This window comes from Eulemur rufifrons, chromosome 1 (assembly GCF_041146395.1).
Source record: "Eulemur rufifrons isolate Redbay chromosome 1, OSU_ERuf_1, whole genome shotgun sequence".
Classification (NCBI taxonomy): Eukaryota; Metazoa; Chordata; class Mammalia; order Primates; family Lemuridae; genus Eulemur; species Eulemur rufifrons.
The window spans coordinates 1,115,508-1,131,277 of NC_090983.1; positions in this window are offsets into that span (position 1 = coordinate 1,115,508).

Genomic DNA, 15,770 nt, shown 5'->3' on the forward strand with positions numbered 1-15,770 from the left:
GGCTGTGGGGTGGGGGAGTCAGGTATGGGGCCTGCCCTAGGGCGAGGGATGCTGTCAGGGCAGGGCCAGGGCCAGGTCTGCACCGGCTCTGTACATACACCATCTGTTTAGGTGGGTTCCTTGCTTGGGGCATGGGGTGGCTGGGGTCAGCACCCAGGGCCCCTCTGGACTGGAGGGTGCAGCGAGGCTACTGGCTGAGAGGCCAGGGTGGGCTGCAGGGGAGGCTAGCCTCTACCTGGACATGAGATCCGGGGAGGGTGCTGGGTCCAAGGCAGGGACTGGATGAGCACCTCCATCCCATGCTGCGGACAGTCTGAAGAAGGGCAGGACGTCCTTCTGCAGGTGTGGCTGGAATCAGGTGCCCAGTCAGGGTCCCCCAACCCCAAGCCTCCCAGGGAGGGCCCCTGTGGTGGGGACCTGCCAGATACCTGCTGTGTGCCAGCCCCTCCCCCTGTACTGGGTGCTGCCCCTGCTGGAATGCCTCGCAGACGGCCCCACCTGGGGTCTCCCAGCTAAGCCAGCCCCAGGCAGGTGGAGACTGAAGTTCTGCTCAAAGCCCAGAGCTGGAACTTGGCCGAGCTGAAATTCCACCCCAGCCCCTGCCCTTGCCCGGCCTGAGCCCCTCAGTCCTCGCTGCTGACCCAGGGCTACCGTGTCCTTGGGAGTAGAGTGGGCAGTCCTGCTGTGGAGGGCGAGGGGGGAGCGGGAGGACAGACATGGGGGAGGCGGAGAGGGGGGCTGCACAGTCTCAGGAGGAGGCCCTGGGGGAGGTGATCTCAGTGTGGCCAGTGGGGGAATGTTCCCATGAGCCCTGCCACTGTTGGCTCGGGTTCCACGGAGGGGCCACTGGCACTGAGAACCACATGCCGACCTTTAGGATGGCTTGACCTTTGCACGCGCCCAGGCCAGCCAAGCCCTTCAGGGCTGAGACCTGTATCTGAGAGCTGGGAGAGGCCTGAGCTGTCACCAGGGGTGGCTAGTGGTGGGCTTGGGTGGCTCAGCAGCTAGTGACTGGCAGGATGGGCAGGTTGTTGCCCTCCTGTGGCGTCCCGATGCTCCCTAGGGCATTGCTGCATTTAGTGTTCTTAGGCCCAAAGAGCAGTCCTCCCCGCCCCCCCCCCCCCGCCCCGTGCTGGTGGCCAAAGGGCTGTGTCACCTCCCCCACCCCATCCATGCTCAGGAGCATCTTTGAGGACTCTGCTGGGGCTGGACCACCCTCTGCCTCAAACCTCTCCGGGGGGCCCAGGTGCCTAGGTGCCCAGGGCCTGCATCCTCACCTGCAGGAGGAAGGCTTGGGATCACAAGGCCTTCACCTAGGTCCCTTGTCATCGCCCCTGGGGCAGGGCAGCGGCCCCACCTGATGCAGCTTAACCCACGGGATTCCCGGCCACAGCCTGGCTGCGCCCTCAGCCCCCAGAGCCTTGAGAGCCTAGGGAAGGGCTGGCTGAGACCCACCGTGTGCTGCAGATGGGGCCACTGCAAGGGAGGAGGGCACAGTCAAGGTCAGGGCCAGCTGAGGCTGAGCCTCCTGACCCCTGTGAGGCCCTGCCCCAGCCCCTCCTGCCAGCCTCTACCTCCTGCAGGCCTAGCTGGGCCTGCAGATTGATCGGATGTGCGGATGTGGGATGTGGGACTCAGGCCCGGTCTGTGGAATCCGAGTGGGAGGGGCCATCACCTCTCTAAAGCCTCCTCACCCGGGTTAATCTCCTAATCCCAGGCCCCGCGGTCTGGGCAGGCCAGGCAGGCTGGGTCCTGGCTCCCACAGAGCCTGCGGATTCAGATGGCGGTGGGGGGTCTCCCCACCGTGTGCCCCCTGCTCAGATTTCAGGACTCCCCGCCCGGGTTCTGGGATGGCAGGCCAGCCCCCTGCCTGCCCAGGTCTCTGTTCTTACTCATCCGTTCCCCACAGTGCCCTTCGGGGTGCTGGAGCAGCCACGCAGCCACGCACACAGTCACATGCACACATGCTCGCACACAGGCACACACATGCACATGCTCACATGCACATGTACACACACAAGCATACATCCACATACACATAATCAAATGTGCACACACTTGCATACAGGCACACAGACTCACACGCACACACTGGCACACATGCATGCACACACATGTACACACATGTAGAGTCCCTCTGTCCCTCGCTGTCTTTGTCCCTGCCTGGTTCTCTTCACTGGGGCACTCTCCACCCAACCTCCACATTAGGTTTCTAGGCCCCCCCCAAGTGCTGCCTCCACCCTGAAGCCCACTGTGAGTCCCCACCCCTCAGGTGGTCACTCCCTCCCCAACTGTAGGTTTGGGGGTGAGGAGGAAGACAGTGAACCTTTATTGGGTAGAGGAAGGGGGTGCATGTAACTTCCTGTGCACCCCCTCATCAGATGCTTGCAAGACCTCATGAGGCAGGTGGTGCCCCCTCCCCTCTGGGTCTCTCACGGGGCTCCCCAAGTGCAGCTTTAGGGACAGGAACGCCTGACTCTCCTGAAGGCTCCTTTCCCTTGAACCCAGCCTAGGCTGGTGGTGCCCAGGAGTGCCCTAGACGCTGTCAGGACCCCTGCCCAGAACTCTCAGGTGGGCCTGTTTCTGTCCCCATCTGTCCTCAGCCCAAGCCAGGGTGATGAGGGGCAGGGCTGGACTGGGCCTTCGACGCTCAAGGCCTGGGGTCTGTGGGGACCAGGCTTTTGAGGAGCCACTGTGGGGCTAGGGCAGGGGCTTTCTCAGCTTCTTGTTGGCATCTGGTCCCCACTCTCTGCCTGCTTCTGGGGCCAGGGCCACACTGTGGCTGCATGTCCCTGGTGCCTGGGAGGGCTGCAGCTTCAGGACAAGCAGCAACATGGCAGCCAGGCTCAGACCAAAGGAGCAACCTTAAGGCCTCAAACTCTTTGTGTCGGCTCTGTCCTTTGGCAGGACACTCTTGGTCGGTGTTTTATTTTCCCTAGCTCTCTGTTATGGTTCTTATATTGACCAGGTTTCTTTTGTCCTTACCTTTCCCCTTTTTCCGGCATCCCCACTAGCAGAAGCTACCTGCCTCCTGTGTCTGTCCTATCTGGGCTGCTTGATCCATAACCTGCCGCTTCCTGGCCACATCCCTTGGATTGGAGTCTTGAGTCTCTGTTCTTTGACCCCGGAGCTACTTGTGTCTTGCTTTCCTGTCTTGTTTTGCTGGAGCACATCCTTATATGACTTCCTACAAAGGTGCATGAGTCCTTGGATGTGTGAGGGCGTCTCTGCTCTGCCCTCACACTGGGTAGGTGGTCTGTCTGGCAGCACTTCTGTTTGGTAAATCATTTCCCTTGGAACTCTGAAGGCTGCATCATCATCATCTTCTGTATCCACTTGCTTATGAGAAGTCAGCGACTCGTCTTTTCTTTCTGGAAGCTTTCAGGAACGTTTCTTTTCCATGGTGTTCTAACCATTGATGTGGATGGGTGCCAGTGCGGGTTTTTTTGCATTTATTAGTGCTCAGTGGGCCCTTTAAACTGAAGATAGGTCTCTTCTCCTATTTGGTCATAATTCCCTGCCTTTTCATTTTTTCTTTATTTTTTTTTCCCACTTAAATTCATGGGTTGGTCTTCTGTGTAGTTGCCTTTTCTCTTATGTATATAAGAGGGCTGTCCGGAGAGTATCCAGCCATGTAACCTTTCTAGTTATATTCACAATGGTTTAATACTCTCCGGACAGCCTCTGTATATATTTTTTGAGATGGGTTTTCACCGTGTTGCCCAGGCTAGTTTCACATTCCTGGGTTCAAGCAATCCTCCCGCCTGAGTAGCTGGGACCATAGGCATGAGCCACCTCGCCTAATTTTCTTGAACATTCTGTCTTCGTGTTTATGTTCTATTTTCTGGACCTTTTTTTTACTTCATTTTCTAGGGCTTTTTTTTTTTTTTTTTGAATTTTCTATTTCAGCTCTTATATTTTTATCTTTAAAATGTCCTTGTCTCTATTCCTACTTCGTAGCATCCTGTTCTTGTTTTGAAAATGTAGTACCTTCTTGAAACTCTCTGCTATGTTAATGGAGGTTTTGCTTGCTTGCTTGTTTTGGCTCCCAGGCTTGTCTCTCTTCCTGCAGGGCTTGTTTTCTGCCGACTTACTCTGGTCTTCCCCTTTGAAGCTTTTTGCTCGTCTCATGTATGTGAAGGCCTTGCTGGTCCGTTGTGTATGTGGGAGACCGTTGGAGGAGGAGCGTTTGTGCTGCTGTTTTCCCTCCATCCGAGTGGGTTCCGACAGGAGCCCAGTGCAGGGGGTGGTGGGGCGTCCATCGCAGGCTTTGGTTTAGGAGAAGGGGTGGAGCTGGCTGCTTGATTTCTTGCTCCCTTCACAGCCAGACTCCTCCAAAGCAGTTAAATCTTTTACAAATTGTGTCCTGTGGTACTTAGGACATAGAAAAAGGAGTACAGAAATCACAGCACACAGCCACGTGCCCACCATCAGCCTTAGCAATGACGCAGCATGCCGCGGAGACGCACCAACCCCGCGACACCTCTCCAGGTCCACACGCCCTGGGAAGGAAGAGGCAGGGTTTGTCACGACCCCACTTTACAGATGGGGCACAGAGGCAAGGAGGGTCCCCTCCGTGCTGTCTCAGCCGCCCCCCGCCCCCAGAGGCCTTGGCGACGCCCTGTCCTTAGACCGCGACCTGGAGGCCCCGCCACGCTGAGTGTGCGCTCATCGCCGACCCTAAGCTGCACGTGGCGTTGCTTGCGCGTTGGAAACTTCATATGGGCTGTGCCCACCCTGTGCGATGTCTGCGTCCTTCTGTGTTGTCCCAAGGAGGTTTGCCAGGTTCCCCACGGGACGCACGCGGCCCCAGTCCCGCCCGGTCCACGTCTGCGCAGCGCCCCTGTGCGAATAGACGCGATCATGCCCCCCGTGGCGGTGGGTCCCCGGCCGTCCCCAGGCCTTTTGCAGTTATCAACGGTGCTGCGTTCCGTGTGCTTCTCCTTGCGAAGCTGCGCAGCGTCTCGGCCGCGCGGTGCGGGTCGCGGTCTGCGCTTTGCCAGATGCCCCCGCACTTCCCAAGCGGCGGTTCCTTCCTCACGCGGCGTCGGAGTTCCCGGTGCCCCGCAGGCTTTTTGTATCCTGCGGTCCGATGGGTACGGTTTAAAACGCGCCCCCCTAATCACGACTGCTGAGTGTCTTTTCCCGTAAACTGCCTGTGGCTACCTTTTGGCCCATTTTCTTTTGTGGTTTTCTGTTTCATCTGTTCTTTGTCCGTTTGCACCTGGATCCTTTGCTGGCTGCGGACGCCTTCGCCGCCCGTGGGCCACGTCACCATTTCAGTGGTGTCTTCTGGCGCCCAGACCTCTCCTTCTGTGCTTTCCTGGGGTTAAGAAATCCTTTCTAAGGCAGAGCACAAAGATAACCCTCTTTTTAATTTTCTTCCAAAGCTTTTTTTGTTCACATTTTAGGTCTTTAATCCACATAGAATTTATTTTTATATAAAAGGGGATCTAACTATGTATTTTTCCGTGTGGCCGCCAGTTTTCCTGTAACCACTGGCTCTGCAGCCCTCCCTGTCCTCCTGTCTGTAAAGCCACCTCCTCGGATGTCCAAAGCCTGTCTCTGAGCAGGTCTGTTTCCGGGGGCCTTCTGCTGCACTGGGGGTCCCACCCCTGCCCAGCACCCCCTGACTGGGCGCTGTGGCTGTACGTTCAGGCTCGAGATCAGCGGGGTGTGTGGCCCTCGGCCCTCTTGCTCTTCCCCAGACTTGCTGCTGGTGTTCTGAGCACTTTAATCTTCCACACACACGTTTAGGGGCAACTTGCGAAGTTTCACAGAAGAACTTGAGATTTCATTTAAAATGACATTGACTTTTTGGATTGATTTGGGTGAAAATCAACCTGTTTAAGATATTTAGATTTCTTTTCAGGAATAGGTGATAGTTCCTCATTTGGAAATATTTTCTGTAATCTTTTTGGTATTCACACTTTCTTTACGAAAGTTACGTGTATATTTTGTGATATTTATTCTTAGGTGCTCTATAGTTTGGGTTATTATTTTAAACGGTGCCTTAAAATATGTTGTAATTCTTTGTGTCTGGGGGATAGCAACGTGGTTGTCCAGGAACCTTGCTGAACCTTCCCACTAATCCAAGTCCTTTTTCTATTGATCCTGATTTCCGTGCAGATGAGCGGGTGGTCTGCAGGTCGTGGTGACCGTGTTGTCTGCTATTTTCCTGTCTTTCTGGTCCGGCTGAGACCTCCTGCAGGGTTAGCAGGCTCGGTGCAGCCAGCCCCGGGGCTTGTTTCTGAACTTAAAGAAAATGTTCCTGCTATTTCACCATTAGGTGTGACGCTTGGGTGTGTTTTTAGTAGCTGGCTATCAGGAGGGTAAAGAAAGTTGTCTTTTATTCTAATATTGCTGAGAGTTCTATCATAAATGGGTCTTGAAAATTATTGAATGCTTCTTCAGAATCTACCGAGGAACTTGTTTTATTTCTTTTACTCTGATAGGTGGTGAATTGTAATAATACGCACCCTCACGTTGGGACATGCTGGCATTCCTAGGCTAAGCCTGTCTGCCTAATCCTTTTGATTTGCTGCTGTATTTTCTCACATTTTGGACTTTTGTATCTATGTTTACCAGTGAAATTGGCATATAATCTTCATTTCCCACATTTTCCGTGTTTAATTTGATGCCAAAGTTCTGTTGGCTTCAGTGGATGAGTTGGGAGCACAGGCAGCCTCCGTGTCTGTGGGCCCTGCGTCTGTGGGTTCCGCCAGAGCTAAAATTTTAAAGAACCCGATGGTTGCGTCTGTACCAAACATGTGCAGACTTTTCTCTTGTCGTTATTCCCTAGAACTGTTCACAGAACGTTTTTGTTGTCTCAGGTGTTACAAGTAACCTAGAGATGGCTGAAAGCAGGTGGGGGATGTGCGTAGGTTATATGCAGGTACCGCGCCGTTTCATACAGGGAACTCACCCATCCGTGGGTTGTGGTATCCTTGGGGGGCCTGGGACCAGCCCCCACAGATACTGTGGGACGACTCTGTGTTGTTCTTTCTCTGTATCTCCCTCTTTCCTCCCCATTCTCTTTAAAAGTTTGTGTAGGATTGGAATCATCCTCTTTTTTAAATGTATGGTAGAACTCACCTGTAAAAAGGTGCCTTTGTGTGGGCAGAGTTTTTAAACTATTGAATCAATATCTTTAATGGTTGTAGTAAATTGATGTTCCTAATGACCAGCTTTTCTCCTGGTTATGGATCACATTTTTCTGGTTCTTGGCATGGCTAGCAATTTTTGATTGGAGGCTGGACATGATCTTTATATTGTTGAGGGCCTGAATGGTGTTTTCCTCTTTTAGAGCATGTTGGCCTCTCTTTTGGCAGACAGCTGACTTGAGGACGTTCGATCAGTCGAGGCCTGTTTTTAAGCTTTTCTAGAGTTGGTCCAGAGTAGACCCCCTTCATCAGTCTTCATCAGTCTCCATTCCCAGCTCCTCATCTTATGAACAACCCAGCCAAGGTAGGCATCCCACTTCACCCCTTCTTTGCAGACCTGAGGAAATGGAGGCTCAGAGAGGAGAAATGACTTGCTCAAGAACTAATGGGGGCCAGCAGCACTGTGTTGATAGTGCCTCAGATCAGCCTCTGGAGGCAGGCACATCTGAGTTCAAGTTCCCTGTCATCGTGGGAAAATTTCAGAACACATTTGTTTCCTCATTGAAAGAGCTGATGATAATTCACACCGCTGGATTGCTGAGAGGCCCAAGAAAATAAGAAGGCCCTCTGCCAAATGGTGGGAGTGGAATCAGCAAGTCCATATTCAGCCTCCATCTCAATAATTTCTGCAACTCTGGGCCATATACCTGATTTTAGAAAAGCAGGGGAAAAAATCAATATCTTGAAGTTTGCAACCAATAAAATCTCAGAAGTGGCAATTTTACCCTTAAAAAAAAATGGGATTATCCTGGGATAATTTAGTCCCAGGACTAAGGCATAGACTTCTCTGGGGTCTTCACCACATGTCTGGGCTGGATCACAGGTGTCTTCTTACTCTGGGTGAGCTCTGGGGGTTGCTCCGCTTTCGACAGCCCAGTGTTTCTGTGTCTGGTCTGCACAGACCCTGTGCACATTCCAGGGGTCTGCTGAGCAGCTCTTTCCTTTTCTAGAACTCTGGTCCGCAACTTCCAGCTGCCTCCACCTACCTGAACTCTGACCTCCATCTCCTCAACTCTTCAAAGTGGCCAAGGAGCTTGGGTCTTAGCTCCCTGAGCCTGAGACCTCTGCGTCACCTCCAGGCAGACGTAGAGCGATCCCAGGGCTCACCTGGTGCGTGTCCCTTCTCTCGGGGGTCACCGTCCTGTGTTCAGTGTCTAAGAACAGGATTTTGTCTCGTTTGCCAGTTGCTGTTCACAGTGAGAGATGAAGTGTGGCCCCTGTAACTCCTGTCGTGGCTGGAAGTGGAAGCCCGCGTGTTTTGCTAGTAGTATTTTCATTAGCATTTACTAAGTACTTTTATATTTCCATTATGACTTTTTCTTTGGTGTAGCAGTTGTTTACAAGTTTATTATTTACATTTCTAAGCATGGGTTTTTAGTTATCTTTTATTAATTTTTTAATTTAATTGTATTCAAATTACATGATCCATTCTATACAGAGTCTTTGAAAATCACTGTGCGTTGCTGTGTGGCCTCGTACATGGTGAGACCTTGCGAGAATTCCTACGTGTTGGAAAAGAATGTGTCCCACTGATCTTCTGAAACAAGGGTCCACTTGTGTTCGTTAGTTCATGATTGTCGTCTTGCTCATGCTTCTGTATTCCTATGAATTATATGCCTGCTTGGTCCATCAATTAGTGAGAGGGGTGTTAAAATCCCTGCCATGGTAAATTAATAAATTCCTCCCTATTCCGTGATGCTTAACCTTGGTTTTACATGTTCATCATTTTGTCTCTCTGGGACCATTTTGGGTAATTTTTTTCTGACATATTTTCCAGTTGGTTAATTCTATGTTCAGCTCAGCTCTATTTAATTTGCTGATTAACATGTCTGCTGAGCTTTAAAATTTATATAATTACATTTTTATTTCTAAAAGTTCTGCATGGTTATTTTCTGTATCTTACTTCATTATTTTTCATTCCTGCTTATTTTTATAAACATTTAAACATTTATTTTGTAATCTGTATCTGATAATTCCATTATCTGAAGTCCTTGAGGATCTAATTCTGCTTTCTTTTCTGCTTTTTCCTTTTCTTTTCTCTTTTCTTTTCTTCTTTTTCCTTTTCTTTCTTTTCTCTTTTCTTCTTTTTCCTTTTCTTTTCTCTTTCCTTTTCTTTCTTTTTTTTTCTCTTTTCTTTTCTTCTTTCTTATCTTTGCTGTTCTTTCTTTCCTTTTTATGAACATTGCTCCCTGTGAGTTGCTGGTCCATGTTCGGCAGTATTTCACTGTGTGCTCACATCTGAATGGCCTCCATCTCTGTGACCTTGGGGACCTGGCGGGAGGAAGTGCTCTCTCTAGGGAGGACTTCTGTGTGCTCTTGCTGGGTGCTTTGGATGCCAACACCTGAAAACTACGCTGATCACACAGATATCGTAAATCTGAACCCAGGCTGCAGGAGGACAGGTCCGTGGCCTCAGACTCCCAGGAGCACTTGTGGGGGCTCAGCCTCGCGCCGGCCGACCCACCGTCTCTGCCCAGCCTCGGCTCACGGAGGCTGCAGCTTTGAAGGATCCAGCTTTCGTGGTACCTGGATTCCAGTCTTGATGTTATTTCTTTCTTTCACCTTAGCCATTTGTTAATGACCCTAAAAATACTTCTTTTTAGGTGAAGTATGAACACAGTGTAGCAGAATCAAACAAACTACAAAATATTTTATAAAATCAGCAGTTTTTGCTCCTCATCCCAAATTTCTTTCCACTCTTAGCTGGTTTTTAAATTTAGCTCTATATTGCTAAATACTGTGCTCGTTCTGCTAATTCATGCTTGTTTTCGAAGTCATGTGGATAGAGTTACAGAGCGCTTGCCCTTCTGTGCTTGGTTGTGTTGGTGGTCGTCTTGTGTGATTCATCTGTTATCATCTCTCCCTCCCGAAACGCCACAGAAATCAAAGTCAGGGCAGACCGAACGAGACCTAAACCCTCCCCTGAGGATGAAGGAACGCACAGCAACCACACTGGGAAACTGAAACGCGGAATTCGCGTGCTAACCAGCTTAGCAGATTCGCGGTTGTGGAATTCTGGGTCCTTCTCAAGGCAAAGCTTTGCGACTTCCCAAAGGTCTGCCCCGCTGGCCACAGCTCCCTGGGGACCTGGGTCCACCAACCCAGGAATGATGGGTCGTGTTCGGAGCCCATGGTCCGTTTGAGAGAGTCCTTGAGAATTACCGGGAGCTGCGTCATGGGGTCTGCTGGCCGTCTCCACCGTGGGCTTCTAACGCCGTGTGTTTCCGTGGGAGTCCGGCATTAGTTGCGTTCCGTGGGATTTTCCCCACAGTTGTGATGTTTCTTCATTATCATTCAGTTCAAAATACTTCTGACGTGATTGTTTTTCTCTGACCCAGGCGTTATTCAGAACTGTATTGCTTACTGTACACGCAGTTGGGGATCTTGTGGGTGATTTTTGTGGGGGGTGTTGGTTTATAGCCTGATTCTATCGTGGTCAGAGAGCACATGCCCACGACCTTAATTTAAGTGGGACATTTGTAGAAGCTGCTTTATGACCGGCATAAGGCAAATTTTAGTAACTGTTGCGCGTGTACTTGAGAAGAGCATATTTAATGTGTATCTTTCCTTCTCAGTAGCTGATAGAACAAGCGAACTGAAAAATTTCATCCTTTTATTTTCAACCTCTCTGTGCCTTTGTAAGTGAAGGGTCTCTTGCAAACAGAGTATAATTTTTTAAAAAGAATCTGGTCTGACAATTGTAATGTTTTGCCTGGAGTATTTCATTCCTAGTGATTGAGTTGGGCTTTTACCAACAGCATTAACTCTTTTTTTTTTTTTTTTTTTTTGAGACAGAGTCTCACTCTGTTGCCCAGGCTAGAGTGAGTGCCGTGGCGTCAGCCTAGCTCACAGCAACCTCAAACTCCTGAGCTCAAGCGATCCTCCTGCCTCAGCCTCCCGAGTAGCTGGGACTACAGGCATGCACCACCATGCCCGGCTAATTTTTTCTATATATACTTTTAGCTGTCCATATAATTTCTTTCTATTTTTAGTAGAGATGGGGTCTCGCTCTTGCTCAGGCTGGTCTCGAACTCCTGAGCTCAAACGATCCGCCCACCTCGGCCTCCCAGAGTGCTAGGATTACAGGCGTGAGCCACCGCGCCCGGCCAACATTAACTTTATTTTCCACTCGACCCATCTTTTCCTGTTCTGCTTCCCTCCTTTGTTGCCCTCTATTGGATGAATAAAAGGTATTTTAAGATTTTTAAAAAGTTTTTCTCTCTATCAACTTGTTATACTTATTTTTGTGCTTTTTAACTGATTGCCCTAGCGGTTATGGCACGTGCCCTTGTCCAGTGCGTCCTTCTACCACTCACGTGGTGATGCCGAAAACTTCCAACCTTGTTTTCGGCTTCCGTTATTTCTGCTGAGAAGTCAATGGTCAATCTTGTTTTTGCTCCTTTAAAGGTTATATGTCTTTTCTTTTTCTGGCTGATTTTAAGATTTTTCCCTTCACCTCTGTTACTCAGCAGTCTTGTTACGACATCCTTTGGTTTTCTGAGTGTGTGTCCTGCTTTGTGTTTGCAGAGCTTCTGGAATCTGTGGTTGCTGCACGTAAGCAGTTTTAGACGATTCATGGGAATTGTCTTTTAAAGTATTGCGTTTCCTCTGTCTTAGTCCATTCAGGCTGCTGTAACAAAACACCACAAACTGGGTGGCTTTTAACAACAGAAATCTATTTCTCATGCTATGGAGGCTGGGAAGTCCAAGATCAGGGCAGATTTGGTGACTTCTTGCTGTGTCCTCACATGCTGGGAGGGGCGAGGGGTCCTTCTTGGGCCTCTTTTACCAGGGCACTGATCCCATCGCCAGGGCTCCACCCTCAGGACCTCTTCACCTCTCAAAAGTGCCACCTGCTGTCCCTACTGCCTGGGGGACATGACTTTGGGGCAGGGCACAAGCATTTGGACCGTCCGTTGAGGCTCCTTTTAGATTCTCGTTGCCTGCACGTCAGACCACTTCATTGTGTCTACATTTTTCTGACTCTCACATCTGTATTTTTGATTCTTTTTAGCCTGTTTTAAAATTTTCTGTGTTTTCTATTACATGTCCTCTAGTTCTGGGGTCCCCAATGCCTGGGCTGAGGATGGGTACCAGTCTGTGGCCTGTTAGGGGCGGGGCCGTGGAGCTTCGCCACCTGCCCCCCGACCCCCGTCTGTGGAGAAATTGTCTTCCACAAAACTCAGGGACCGGAGCGGCGCGGCAGGAGGGGCCGTGGGCGAGTGAGCGTCCGTACAGCCGCTGCCCAGCGCTCGCATCACCCCCCGAGCTCCGCTTGCAGCCTTGCTGTCCGTGGAAAAATTGTCCTCCGTGAAACTGGTCCCTGATGCCACCAAGGTGGGGGACCTCTGCACTAGTTTATCGACTCTGTCTGCAGCTGTGTCTAATCTCCTGAGTTCCTAGTTTCCGTTACTGTGTTTCTCAGGTCTAGAATTTCCATTTGATTCTTTTGTGTAGTTTCCAATCCTCTGGCAAAATTCTCTATTTTTCCATTTATTTTTTCTATCCTTTTTTCTCTTATTTTGAACATATTAGTTGTGGTTGTTTTAAAGTCCTTGTCTAATAACTCCTACATCTAGACAATGTGTAGGTATTCTTGTTTTTTTTTTTTATTCCAGACAGAGTCTTGCTCTGTCACCAGGGCTAGAGTGCCGTGACGTCAGCCCAGGTCACTGCAGCCTCAGAGTCCTGGGCTCAAGTGATCCTCCTGCCTCAGCCTCCCAAGTAGCTGGGGCTACAGGTGTCATGCCTGGCTAATTTTTTTCTATTTTTGATAGAGATGGGGTCTCGCTCTTGCTCAGGCTGGTCTCGAACTCCTGAGCTCAAGTGATCCTCCCACCTTGGCCCCCAGAGTGCTGGGATTACAGGCGTGAGCCACCACGCCCGGCCTGGTATGCTTCTTTTTTCCCCTGTTTTTCTTTGCTTTATTTTTCCTCTTTGTTTTTGATCATAGAGCCTTTCTCTTTTCATGCCTTGTAAGTTTTAATTTAATGGCGATGTTGCTATCACAGCGTGTGGAGGCTGCGGGTGCTGTGTGACATCAGAGATTGTTCCCTTCTCTTCCAGGCAGCTGGTGTGACGCTGGTCCCCAGCTCCGTCCAAGGCGAGGCTGTGGCTCTGTCCTGCGTTAGGCCCCGATGTGACCACTGGGGACCCTCGTCCTAGCGTCCTGGTTCCTGAGCATCTGGACGTGGCAGACTCCTTTGGTTTTCGGAGGTGTCTGCTTGGGTTTTTAAAATTCCAGCCTTCCTACCTTCAGAATTTGGCCAACATGTTAGGGAAAGAACTGGCCGCTAGTTCATCTTAGTTCTTCCCTTTCTCTTCGCGGGGATGTCGGCCTCTCAAGTTTACTCCTCTTGGCCAAAAGCTCGCAGCCCTCTCTGTCCCTCAGCAACCACTCTCTGTGCGCGAAGACTCCAGGCTCCCAGCCTCTTGCTCCGTGCCCGGAATGCAAACGCGAGTGGGAGGCGGGTGCAGAATGTCTGCCGTCTGGGCAGCCCCTCCTGGAGCGCTGCCCGCTCCGCACTGCGCCCCCCACGCCCTGCCCCGGTCTCAGCTGTGTCCGGCTGCTCCGGCGGTACGCGGAGGGGGCAATGCCTGCACCCTGCACCGCGGCTCCGCCCAGCAAGGCCGCCCTTGCTCCTCACGCTTCTTACTAAGCACGGTCTCTGCCCGGAGCCCAACAGCGACTGCCGAGTGCGCTCGTCATGCTTTTAAAGATCAAGTGCTAGCTTTAGTTTTCAGTATGTTGTACAGACAATCGTCCCAATACTGCCCTCGCCCCGTTCCCAGCAGTGCTGCCTTTCCCTGCTTGGATTCATGTGCGTGTGCATGTGTGTGTGTGCGTGCACGCGTGTGTAGTGTATGGTGTGTGTGTGGTGTATGGTGTGTGTGTGGTGTATGTGGTGTACGGTGTGTGTGTGGTGTGTATGGTATGTATGGTGTACATGGTGTGCATGGTGTGTGGTGTGTATGGAGGGGTGTGTGTGTCGTATGTGGTGTGTGTATGGTGTGTGTGTGTGGTGTGTATGGTGTGTATGGTGTGCATGGTGTGTGGTGTGTATGGAGGGGTGTGTGTGTCGTATGTGGTGTGTGTATGGTGTGTGTGTGGTGTGTATGGTATGTATGGTGTGTATGGTGTGCATGGTGTGTGGTGTGTATGGAGGGGTGTGTGTGTCGTATGTGGTGTGTGTACGGTGTGTGTGTGGTGTGTATGGTATGTATGGTGTGTATGGTGTGCATGGTGTGTGGTGTGTATGGAGGGGTGTGTGTGTCGTATGTGGTGTGTGTACGGTGTGTGTGTGGTGTGTATGGTATGTATGGTGTACATGGTGTGCATGGTGTGTGGTGTGTATGGAGGGGTGTGTGTGTCGTATGTGGTGTGTGTATGGTGTGTGTGTGTGGTGTGTATGGTGTGTATGGTGTGCATGGTGTGTGGTGTGTATGGAGGGGTGTGTGTGTCGTATGTGGTGTGTGTACAGTGTGTGTGTGTGGTGTGTATGGTATGTATGGTGTGTATGGTGTGCATGGTGTGTGGTGTGTATGGAGGGGTGTGTGCGTGTGTATGGTGTGTATAGTGTGCATGGTGTGTGGTGTGTATGACGTCTGCGTGTGTCTGTGCCCATCCGTGGTGCACCTGCCCAGTCTGCTCACGTGCCGTTCCCAGACCTGGCAATGGCGGCAGGTCTGCAGGACACGTGGCAGCTGGCAGGGGATGTTTCTGCCTCTTTGTTCTGATTTTTCAAAATTCTCTTGTCCTGCCAAATTCCGTTGACAATCCTGTTGGAATATTTTGCGTATTGGAACTGCACTGAATTTATAATAAATAGCTAAATTTGGGGAGAGCTGAAACTGTGCAATGTCAGATTGAACATCTGTTTTCATAAATATTTTCTTCATTTCTGATTATGTCCTATGTCGGTGCGGGGATTCCTCAGTCGAGGGACACCAGACTCTTCCACGGGGAGGTGGGCAGCTCAGTGCCTGCGTGTGCGCAGGGGCCCACGAGCTTCCCTCTTCTTTCCAGCCTGGCTGGAATGTCCTAAGATTTTTTTTCCCGTTTCAATGTGCAGAGATTTTTCAACGTCAGGAAACACCTCTCAGAGAGGTGGGTCCCTCTGTCCAGTCCCTGGTGGTCACTTGTGGACGTGCGAAGATGGAACAGGGACGGAGGGCGTGGAGTGTAGGCGCAGCTGCACCTGCGGGTGGCGAGGGGCTGTGCCGCAGCCGGCCACGAGCCCAGCCACGTCGGGAACTTGTCTGCCCTGAGTGTGAGGGGTCTGGAGCTTCTCCCTGCCCTGTAGCTGGCAGGGGACAGCCCTGCTCCCTGTCCAGCCTGTCCTGTGGGAGCCCTGGGGAGCCAGGGAACTGACCCGGGCTGGGTCTGGGAGTCAGAGCCGGAGTCTGCACTGGCCCAGGCCCCGCTGTGGTCCCCCCTCCATCTGCAGACAGGCCCCTCCTGCTCTTGATCCCAGAGTCCCCAGGGAGTAGCCAGAGGTGCTCGGCCCCTGTCATCTTCAGGGACGCGAGGCTGGGGCCCTGCAGGAAGGGCCTTTGGGCCAGACTCGCCCAAGGGTGGCAGTTGTGGGCGGGAGGACGAGGCAGAAG